General features: G+C 49.1%; 1 pseudogene; it reads left to right on the top strand.

Moving 5' to 3' along the window:
* Positions 1-1238: 1238 nt before the first annotated feature.
* Positions 1239-3047, top strand: LOC101021223 (annotated as a pseudogene).
* Positions 3048-12096: the final 9049 nt, after the last annotated feature.

Here is a 12096-nt window from a genome sequence, read left to right as displayed (position 1 = left end):
CCCTTTGGGAAGCCAAGGTGGGCAGATCACCTGAGGTCAGGAGTTCGAGACCAGTCTGGCCAACATGGTGAAACCTCATCTCTACTAAAAATACAAAAATTAGCTAGGTATGCTGGCGCATGCCTGTAATCCCAGCTACTTGGGAGACTGAGGCAGGAGAATTGCTTGAACCCCAGGAGGAGGAGGTTATAGTGAGCTGAGATCGCACCACTGCACTCCAGCCCGGGTGACAGAGCAAGACTCCTCAAAAAAAAAAAAAAAAAAGAAAAAATTTTAAGGAAGGGATGCTTTTTTAATTCACCCAGTGTTGCTACTTGGGCTAGTGTTGGGCCTGGCTTGACCCTCTGTGAAGTCCTATTGATGCCCCTATTCCCCCAACCTTGCCCAATCCTGCCCAAATTGAGAAGAGCCCTGCAGTAGCATTTGGAGCAAAGATCCATCTCCTAGGTTCCCTTTCAGGACCCCCCTAATTCCCACCCATCCTCCCCTACAAATGTTTCTGCTGTACTGGAGCTGGTTTCAGGATAAGGGTACCTGTCCAGGAATAATCAGTAACCCACTGTGGTTGGTTTGTTTGTTTGTTTGTTTTTGTCTTGGCCTGGAAAGCTGCAGGTCAACCAAGCTGAAATGCAGTTCAGAGACCCCCTTCCTGCTTCCCCAGGACAGGAGTCTTTCAGCCTCATGGGGGTTGGGCTACCTCCTACTTCCTGCAAGTGCAGACTGAGAGATGATTGCAGGGAGATTGGGACTGGCAGCCGGACCTGCAGGACAGACCAAAAAGTTGCAAACTGACGGCACCTACTGGCAACCATCAAGACTGCAGAAGGGCTGGAAAGTGATGGGGCCAAGATTCTGGGGTTCTCTCCATTCCATCTCAGAGATGAAGTGGGGACCCTTTTGCCCCATATGCCTTGGAGAAGGGCAAACAGAACCAGCTTCCTCAAGTCCCTGGGGAAGCCCAGCCTGTGCCTGATTCAGAAAACTGCCCCCAGGCCAGGCACGGTGGCTCACGCTTGTAATTCTAGCACTTTGGGAGGCCAAGGCAGGCGCATCATGAGGTAAGGAGATCGAGACCATGGTAGCTAACATGGTGAAACCTCATCTCTACTAAAGACACAAAAAATTAGCCGGGCGTGGTGGCACGCGCCTGTAGTCCCAGCTACTGGGGAGGCTGAGGCACGAGAATCGCTTGAACCTGGAAGGCGGAAGTTGCAGTGAGCTGAGATTGCGCCACTGCACTCCAGCCTGGTCGACAGAGCAAGACTCCATTTCAAAAAAGAAAAAAAAAGAAAGAAAGAAAGAAAAGAGAAAAGAAGAAAAGGAAAGAAAACTGCCCCCACCCCATCATCACTGGACCCTGTTCTACCACCAACTTGTGTGAACTTGGAGTTTGACTCATCTTAGCTGTAACATGAAGGCAGAGCATCTCCACCCATCCTACCTCATGAAGCTCTTGTGAGAATAAAATAGAATGAAAAAGAATAGTTCTGCTCCCAATGCCAGACATGTCCCCTGGTCAGCAAACCCAAGAGGAGAAAAGGTGCCGGGACATGGAGGCAGGAGTGCAGGAGAGGCTGGACAATGTCATGCAGCATGCCTGGGATGAAGCGTGAGTGCAGGTGAGTGTGGGAATCTGGAAAGGCAGCCAGACAAGACATTCCCACACCTCAACCCCAGCCCCTCAGTCCATCCTCTGGTGTCCCTCTACCCCTCATCATTGGGTTAATTCCAAGGAGGCAGGAAGATGCACAGGAAGAGGCCTTCCAAGCTCCTCCCACCATTCATGCAACACACATTTACTGAATACCTAATATGCACAGGCTTTATGCTACATACCAGGGATGCAGAGATGACCCAGATCATCCCCTGTCCTCAAGGAGCTCACTGCCTAATGAGGGAAGATAGTATGTAAATAAAATAAATCTGAGAAGTGTGCAGGTGCCCTGGGAGATGTTCATATGGGGCACAGTGGGGATCCAGAGCCACAGGTGGTCAGTTCTACATTCAGGGCATACAGGCTGAAAGCCTTCATTAGAGATGATCCTTTTTCACAAGATGGCACTGAAGGCGAAGAAGGAAGCTCCTGCCCCTTCTAAAGCCGAACTTAAGAAGGTAGTGTTGAAAGGTGTCCACAGCCACACAAAAAAAAGATCCACAGGTCACCCACCTTGCGGTGGCCTAAGACACTGCAACTCCAGAGGCAGCCCAAATATCCTCGGAAGACTCCCCCAGGAGAAACAAGCTTGACTACTATGCCATCACCAAGTTTCTGCTGACCACTGAGTCCGCAATGAAGATAGAAGACAACAACACACTTGTGTTCATTGTGGATGTTAAAACCAACAAGCACCAGATCAAACAGGCTATGAAGAAGCTCTATGACATTGATGTGGCCCAGGTCAACACCCTGATTCAGCCTGATGGAGAGAAGGCATATGTTGGACTGGCTCCTGATTACGATGCTTTGGATGTTGCCAACAAAATTGGGATCATCTAAACTGAATCCAGCTGGCTAATTCTAAATATATGTGTATCTTTTCACCATAAAAAAATTAAAAGAGAGAGATGATCCTTGAGCCAATGGCCCTCCGTGCTACAAGAATCAGCACAGTGCGAGCGTCAGGATGACCTGGATTCTGACCCCAGCTGTGCTCACTAGGCTCACTGGGCTCACTAGGAAACCTAAAACAAGTTGCTTTAGCTCTCTGAGCTTTAGGCCTTATCTGGAAAATGGGACTTTGCAGCAAGAAAGAGAGAGAGACCTATCCAAAGTGCCTGGCACATAGTAAGCACCAAGTGTTTGCTCCCTCCTACCCCTCTTCTGCTGGGAACTGTAACTTCTCCACATGGCTAAGAGTCCCTGGTGGCAAGACCTGTGTCTCCCCCACTGAACTAGAGGCTCTGGGAAGACTGGATTTAGTGTCCGCCTTCAGCCTGCAAGTGTCATGTCTGGGAGAGGCTATATAAAGAGCATGGGGCCAGGCACGGTGGCTCACATCTGTAATCCCAGCACTTTGGGAGGCCAAGGCAGGTGGATTGCTTGAGCACAGGAGTTCAAGGCCAGCCTGGGCAACATGGCAAAACATTGTCTCTGCAAAAAAAAATACAAAATCTAGTCAGGCGTGGTGGCATGCACCTATGGTCCTAGCTACTCGGGAGGCTGAGGTAGCAGAATCACTTGAGCCCAGGAAGTCAAAGTTGCAGTGAGCCAAGATAGCTTACTGCACTCCAGCCTGGGCAACAGAGTGAAACCCTGTCTCAAAAAAAAAAAAATTAGCCAGCTATGGTAGCATGTGCCTATAGTCCTAGCTATTCAGGAGGCTGAAGCAGGAGGATCCCTTGAGCCCAAGGGTTCAAGGCTGCAGTGAACTATGAGTGCCACTGCATCCCAGCCTGGAGAACAGAAAGAGACCTGGTCTTTTAAAAATAAAATATAAAATTGTTTCTAAAAAGAGCAGCCAGGCGCAGTGGCTCACACCTGTAATCCCAGCACTTTGGGAGCTCTGACTAGGACCCTCTCCAAGGCAGAAATCTGGCCCTCCTTCCCTGACATCTTTCTCAGCCCAGGGCTCTACCAGAAAATGAAACCTCCTCTCCCACAGCATCATTGTCTGCCCCTGCCTCCTGGGTACCCTAAGGACTGGGAAGACACTCCTCCTGATGAATGGATGAAGAAAATGACTACTCCCTCCCAGCCTCCTCTACCTCCCAGCCTAGCCAGCTTGTTACTTAGAAGGTCTCACTGGCTTCCTTGTTTGTACAATTTCCAACCTCTGCAGCGTTCAGGCTGGGCATCTTAGAGAATAGATAGGAAGAGGCCGGGTGAGGTGGCTCACGCCTGTAATCCCAGCACTTTGGGAGGCCAAGGCAGGTGGATCATTTGAGGTTAGGGGTTCGAGACCAGCCTGGCCAATATGGTGAAATCCCATCTCTACTAAAAATACAAAAATTAGTCAAGCATGGTGGCAGGTGCCTATAATCTCAGCTACTCAGGAGGCTGAGGCACGAAAATTGCTTGAACCTGAGCAGCAGAGGTTGCAGTGAGCAGAGAGAGCACCACTGCACTGCAGCCTGGGCAACAGAGCAAGACTCCGTCTCAAAAACAAAAAAAAAGAGAGAGACAGAATAGATAGGAAAAAAGCAAGTTCAGTTCTCAGGGGGAAAGACACAGTTCTGCCCTGAGGGAACCCCTGAGTTAATGGGCTTGCCCTAGGGATCATCTTTTCTGATTGAGTAGGCAAACCTTATGTAATAATGAAAGTTAAGCCAGGCATGGTGACTCACGCCTGTAATCCCAGCACTTTAGGAGGCCCAGGCAAGTGGATCACTTGAGGTCAGGAGATCGAGACCATCCTGGCTAACATGGTGAAACCCCGTCTCTACTAAAAATACAAAAAATTAGCCGGGCATGGTGGCAGACGCCTGTAGTCCCAGCTTCTCAAGAGGCTGAGACAGGACAGTAGAATGGCGTGAACCTGGAGGCAGAGTGGCCGAGTGCAGTGGCTCACGCCTGTAATCCCAGCACTTTGGGAGGCCGAGGAAGGTGGATCACGAGGTCAGGAGATCAAGACCATCCTGGCTAACAGGGTGAAACCCCGTCTCTACTAAAAATACAAGAAATTAGCCGGGCATGGTGGTGGGCACCTGTAATCCCAGCTACTCGGGAGGCCGAGGCAGGAGAATGGCATGAACCCAGGAGGCAGAGCTTGCAGGGAGCCAAGATCGCACTCCAGCCTGGGTGATAGAGTGAGACTCCGTCTCAAAAAAAAAAAAAAAAAATTGACGTGTAAGATCACAATTCCTGATCTATTGGATGTTCTACTGTACACACTGCTTCCTCAAAGCCAAGGGAATTAATCCTTAATGGTATATATTATATATATGTTATATATATCATATATATCATATATCATATATCAATCATATATAATATCAGATATATATATCATATATTATATATATATATGAGTTTATTAAGGAATATTAAACTCACATGATCACAAGGTCCCACAATAGTCCATCTGCAAGCTGAGGAGAAAGGAAGTCAGTTCGAGTCCCAAAGCTGAAGAACTTGGAGTCCGATGTTTGAGGGCAGGAAGCATCCAGCATGGGAGAAAGATGTAGGCTGGGAGGCTAAGCCAGTCTAGTATTTTCACATTCTTCTGCCTGCTTTTATCCTAGCCACACTGGCAGTTGATTAGATTGTGTCCACCCAGATTAAGGGTGGGTCTGCCTTTCCCAGCCCACTGACTCAAATGTTAATCTCCTTTGGCAACACTCTCACGGACATACCCAGGATCAATACTTTGCATCTTTCAATCCAATCAAGTTGACACTCAGTACTAACCATCACAAGGAGGTAAAAGAGAAAGAGGAAAGGGCAGCCATGAAGAAAGGGACACAGGCCTCTTCTGTTCTCTCAGGGAGACCCACCTGAGCATAGATCACCTTTTCAGATGGACTAGAGGCTCCAGGAGGCCCCTCCAAGCCTCTCCCACTATGCAAGCCTTGCTCTCTCTTCTACCCTATATTTGGAAGGGAGGTAGAATACTGGATAAAATGAGCTCTCCAGCCCCTGGAGAACCCCCCAGGGGGAGATCCTAGGGGAGTGAGGTACAGGCTCAGTGAGCCAATAGGCATTACTGAGCATCTATTAAGCTTCAGTTTCTGACCACACAGGGTTGTGTAGGACACAGTGTCAACCAAGTAGGCAGCATTTGTTGTAGGAAAACATGTAGGGAAGGATGGGGGATGGGGTGCTAAAGAAAGAGAAGGAAGGAAGAGACTGAAGAAACAAAGGGAAGGGGAAGAAAGAAAGACGCAGTTGTTAAATCTTTTTTTTTTTTTTTTTTTTTTTGAGACGGAGTCTCACTCTGTCGCCCAGGCTGGAGTCCAGTGGTGGCATGAACTGCAACCTCTGCCTCCCAAGTTCAAGCTATTCTCATGTCTCAGCCTCCCAAATAGCTGCGACTACAGGCATGTGCCACCATGCCCAGCTAATTTTTTGTATTTTTAGTAGAGATGGGGTTTTACCATGTTCACCAGGATGATCTCGATCTCCTGACCTCATGATCCTCCCGCCTCAGCCTCCCAAAGTGCTGGGATTACAGGTGTGAGGCACCGCGCCTGGCCGTCAGTGTCTCTTAACCCATACTCCAGTTGTGGCAATCAGACATCTAGAGAAAGGGTGGCTAAAAAGCTCAGTGATAAGTGAGCAGTCACCTGAGAGAAGTTAAAAGGGGGGTGTCAAGGTTTCAGGAGGGCTTGGGACAGAGGAGTGGGTTGGCAGGGTAGGTGGCTTCTTCTCACCTATAGACCTGGCTGGCCTGGTTGTCCTTGAGGAAACCCTGGCCCAGAGGCTTCACTGGTCCTTGAACTCCATGGATTCTTAGGAGCTTGTCTGGGCTGGGCAACCCTGAAAGGCCCAGTGTCCACAGGGTTCCTGGCAGCCCCTAAGTTCCTGGGCATCCAGGGTGGTCCTGGGGCCCTCATGGCCAGAGTAGACCTAAGGTCCTAGGGGTCATAGAGATCCTGGGCTGCCAGGAGGTCCAGAGGCCCAATTCTACCTTGCAACTGGAAGAAGAGGCGGGAGTGGTGGATGTGAACCACAGAAGTAGGGGTGTGTATTCGAAGTTGGGAGTCTCTTATAGGGGCAGTCAGTGGGGCCAAGCCTGGGAACCCTGCTGGGACTAGAGCATGCACACAGGAAAGGGCCCATGGCCCTGAGATCACTTAGGGAAATCCAAGATGGTCCTGGGGGTGGGGCTACTAGGTTCCAGGACCTATCCCAGCACTTGAGTGTAAATATAGAGATTGTCTCTATAGTTAGAGACAATATGGTTTCTTAGCTTGAGACTCCTGTCACCACCTTTACCCCAGACCCTTAATTCACAGGACCTTCAACCACCCTTCTACCCAAATAATGCCATCACCTGTCATTCACCCACCACCTACTTATTACCCACCCACTATTCATTCAGCCCCATCCACCATTCACCCTCCTCCCCACCCACTCACCATCCACCCATTTGTCTGCCCACTGTCAACTCACCACCCACTTCCTACCAACTGCATACCACCCACCCTCAGCTCTGGTCTAGCTGCTCCCTCCAAAGATAGTGCTAATCGGGGGCCACAGAGGGTACTGGGAGGCCAGGGTCTCTGAGGAGGGTCTGGGGGTCCCCTGGGGAGTTCCTAAGGAGCAGGGGATCTTGGGTTCCCTAAAGCTCCCTTTCATCAGGAAAGCCAGGGGCCCATTTTGTCCTGGGGCACTCCTCTGCCCCTGCTTTCCCTGCTGGAACAAACGGGGCAAGCAGTAGAGATGGAAGCAGGGAGGAGAGGGTTTTCTGTCTCACTCCAGCTCCTTAGTCTTCCGTTTGTTCACCCACCTCCCCTCCACTGCCAACCCAGGGCATCCCAAAGGCCCAGAGATTTCTCACCTAAGGTGGCACTTATTGGCCGGGCGCGGTGGCTCAAGCCTGTAATCCCAGCACTTTGGGAGGCCGAGACGGGCGGATCACGAGGTCAGGAGATCGAGACCATCCTGGCTAACACGGTGAAACCCTGTCTCTACTAAGAAATACAAAAAACTAGCCGGGCGAGGTGGCGGGCGCCTGTAGTCCCAGCTACTCGGGAGGCTGAGGCCGGAGAATGGCGTGAACCCGGGAGGCGGAGCTTGCAGTGAGCTGAGATCCGGCCACTGCACTCTAGCCTGGGCTACAGAGCGAGACTCCGTCTCAAAAATCTAGCTTAAAAAAAAAAAAAAACAATAAGGTGGCACTTATTGATATTCAGGGGGCCCAGCAGGGCAGGCATATCCAGAAGGTGAGTTGGGAGCAGGATGAGATAGGCATGGAAGAGAGGTTAGAATCAGGCTGGCTTTTAGATGACTAAGTCCCACCTCCCCATTGTACAAATGGGAAAACTAAGGCCCAGAGAGAGGTGTAACCATAGATGACTGCAATGGGGCAGCAAGCTGAGCTGGGGGATGCGGTGAGAAAGCCAGCGATGCCTCCTAATGTGGTGGGGAATAGGGTCACCTGAACCTGTCACTTTCTCCCTAGCTCTGACATTCCACATGAGGTCCTTGGGAGGCACTAGGGTGGGGCCAAAGAAGAGAGGAGTAGGATAGGGTAGAGTGCTGTGTGCCTCTACCCGGCATCCATCTGTTTCCCTGACCATCTCACCTTTTCAGGCTCTACACCTTCTCTCCCTCCTCTATCCCATGCCTGCTTACTTGTTTGCCTGTATAGGAGCCAGATACTGAGGGGTACACATCAGTGTGGCCTGAAAGAGCCTAATGAAACTCCCATTCATTAGTGGGAGTCAGGGTGGGAGTGGGGGCAGGGGACCAGCATTCCAAGTAGCTGACCCCCGCCTCGGACTTTGGACTCAGAACCCAGGGGTCTGACTTGAGAAACTGCAGAAACCCATCCTCCAGTCCATTGCCTTCAGAGGGCTCTTGGGTGATGCTGGGAGCAAGTCTGATGGGTAGATGTGGGCTCTGAGACTTGGTCTAGCTTGACAGCTACTACCTCATTCTTTCCTCTGAAGAATGAACAAATGAATGAAGAGGAAGGGTTTGGACCGGGATCTTTGATTTCATATCTGTTTCTAAATCTCTCCCATCTCTCCAGGTTTTTCATTTCATCACATCTATTCATCCTTCTCTGCCTTTCCGTCTCTCTGTCCTGTTCCCTGTTTCAGCCCCTCCCTCTCTTGGTTTTTCGCTTGCTAGTACTCCCTCCTCTTCTCTCTATCCTTTCACTCCAAATCATCATAGAATCTTAGCATCAAAAAAGATCCAAGAGGGTCATAATAAGGACACTATCAATTTGTAACCTGCTTTCTGGTATACAAGCCTGTCATTTTTATAGACAGCCTCATTTGATCTTCCTTAACAGCCTGCCAGAGTGAAGTAGGGAATAGCATCTCCAGTTTGCAGATAAGGAAACTGAGGTTCACAGTGGTGAAGAGACAAGCCCACAGCTAATAAGGGCAGAACTGGGATCTGAACCCTTGGCTCAGACTGCAGGACCAGTGCAGACTGCCCCACAGTTTGTGCATCCCAAGCTGGGAGCAAAGCTCTTTTCCATTTCAGGCTGTCTGGCTTTCCCTGGCTTGGGGCCCAGCTTCTGCTGCTCTTTAGATCATCATGACTAGGTGGGGGTAAGGAACAGCCTGCACAGATCTCAAAGATGACTGGCTCCAAACATCAAGTCTCTGAAAATGGTGCAGGCCAAGGGAGTGAATCCAGGCTTCAGGAGAGGACACGGAGGCTCTGTGGATTAGGAGTTCCAGGCGTGATAGGCCTTGTTGCTGGGCCTACCCAGCCCTGTTCCTCTACCGTCAAGTTCTCCCCAGCCGTCACCAGTCATCTTTACCTCTCTCAGACCAAAGACAAAAGGAGACTGCAGTGAAAGAGGCCCCTGGTATGGAAAGCTTGCTGGGCACTGTGGCTTCCCTCTGGGATCCTCTCCTCCCACAGCTGAGGTTAGATCTGGGGCCCGGGATGCACCCTGACTGAGGGCACCAGAACTCTTAGGTTGGTGCTACAGCTGGGCCAGCAGGGAAGACACAACCCCCTCTGGGCACACAGAATCTGGCAACTGGAGTTGGAAAGACAAGGGCTTCAGTGGGTAGCAGGACCACTGGACAGGAGGAAAAGGTGCTGATTTGGGAGAAAAGTCTCCAAGGCTGTGCTGCCTCTGGAGGTGGGGAGGGGGAGGTGCCAATTAGAGGCTGGGTGTGAATGGAACACAGGCTCTGTTGTCCTAAAAATAAGTTTGAATGACATTTAGTTGCATGTGACCTTAAGCCCATGTTTTTACTACCTCGAGCCCCATCTATAAAATGGGTTTATAGGGTTACCATGGTGATCAATGATCATAATAACAGGCATTGAGCCTTACTCCATGCCAGGCACTGTGTTTAGTGCTTTACGCACATTGTCTAAGTAGGTTTCTGCACAGCCCTATTGGGTTGGGCTGGCATTATCTCTCTTACAACTGAGGGCATTTGAGGATAAGAGGGAGGATGCCACTTTGCCAAAGTCACAGAGCTAGTAAATGGCAAATCCAGGATTCAGTGCAGGACTTTTGGCTCCAGGCTCTTAATCTCACTCACTTGGCTGGTCATGGCTAATAACTAACACTCATTGGGCACTTAATGTTTGGCAGGCAGCACTCTCAATGTTTTATGCAGATTCATTCATTTAGTCATCATAGCCACACTATAATAATATTCATTTAATACGAAGAATGAGGACACTGAGGCACAGGCTAACTTATCCCAGTTTCTGCTGCCAGGAATCCAGCCCAGGCAGGCTGACTTGAGAGCCAGCACTCTTTGAAAAACATAAACAGGAAAAGCCTTTTTTTTTTCCAGTAAAAATGGAAGTATAACATGCATACAGAAAAGTGCAGAAATGAGAAATGTCTAGCTTAATAAATGTTCACTTAGTGAGGTTGTAACTAAATAATACTACCTGTACCCCAAAAGGCTACCTCCACTCCTCTCCCCACATGTAAACTTTATCCTGATTTCTAAAAACATAGATTAGTTGTCTTAGTCTGTTTTCTACTCTTATAACAGAATACCACAGACTGGGTAATTTATAAACAATAAAAGTTTATTTGGCATATGGTTTTGGAGGCTGCAAAGTCCAAGAGCATTGGACCGGGATCTGGCAAGGGTCCTCCCATGGTGGAAGGCAGAAGGGCAGAAGCAAGAAGTGTGTGAGACAGAGAAGGAGGCCAAACTTCATCTTTTTTTTTTTTTTTTTTTTGAGATGGAATCTTGCTGTCACCCAGGCTAGAGTGCAGTGGCATGATCTCAGCTCACTGCAACCTCCATCTCTAGGATTCAAGTGATCCTCCTGCCTCAGCCTCCCAAGCAGCTGGGACTACAGGCATGTGCCACCATGCCTGGCTAATTTTTGTACTTTTAGTAGAGACGGGTTTCACCATGTTGGCCAGGCTGGTCTCGAACTCCTGACCTCAGCTGATCCACCCGCCTCAGCCTCCCAAAGTGCTGGGATTACAGGCATAAGCCTCTGCGCCCAGCACCTTTTTGTTTTTTTGAGACCAGGTCTTACTCTGTTGCCCAGGCTGGAGTGCAGTGGTGCAATCACAGCTCACTACAGCCTCCACCTCCTCAGGCTCAGGTGGTGATTCCCCCACCTCAGCCTCCTGAGTAGCTAGGACTATAGGTGCACACCACCACACCCAGCTAATTTTTGTATTTTTTGTAGGGACTGGGTTTCGTCATGTTTCCCAGGATGGTCTCAAGCTCTTGGGCTCAAGTGATCCTCCTGTCTTGGCCTCCCAAAGTGCTGAGATTACGGTGTAAACTTCATCCTTTTATCAGGAGCCCACTCCTGTGATAACTAACCCACTCCTGTGATAACAGTATGAATCCATTCATGAGAGTAGAGCCCCCATGACCTAATCATCTCTTAAAGGCCCCACTTCTTAATACTGTCACAACGGTGATTACATTTCAACGTGAGTTTTGGAGGAGACATTCAAACCGTAGCATTAGTTTTGCCTGTTTTTGAGATTATATAGAGTGATACAGTAGTAATCTTTTGCTAACATATGATTTGTCTATATTGTTGGATGTATCAACAGCATATTCAAGTCGAGACTTAACTATTCTACTATTGGTTCCTTTTTTGGCTATTCTGAAGAGTGCTGCTATGACACTCTTGAACATATGTTTTGGAATACACACACACACACACACACACACACACATTTCTGCTGGGTATATATCTAGGGGTGGAATTATTGGTTGCTTCTCAGTGGTTGTACAAATTTGTTTTCTTACCAGCATTATAGGAGAATCCCCTTACTCCACATTCTGGTATCGTCAGTATTTTAATTTTTTACCCATTTGGTGGGTGTGGAGTGGTTTCCCATTATGATTTTCCATATGTATTTATTAAATGAGGCATAATCGGAAGCAGGCACTCTTACCACCCACTCTGTACAGTTTCTCATAACAATCCCATGCACAGCGTATTCCGCAGATGAGGAAATGGAGGCATGCCTTTCCTCTCTTCTAATCCCCTCACCTTTCCTGGAGGCCCTTCCC

Source organism: Papio anubis, chromosome 17 (assembly GCF_008728515.1).
Source record: "Papio anubis isolate 15944 chromosome 17, Panubis1.0, whole genome shotgun sequence".
Classification (NCBI taxonomy): domain Eukaryota; kingdom Metazoa; phylum Chordata; class Mammalia; order Primates; family Cercopithecidae; genus Papio; species Papio anubis.
The sequence above is the reverse complement of the archived record's forward strand: the minus strand, read 5'-3'. Positions and strand labels throughout refer to the sequence as shown.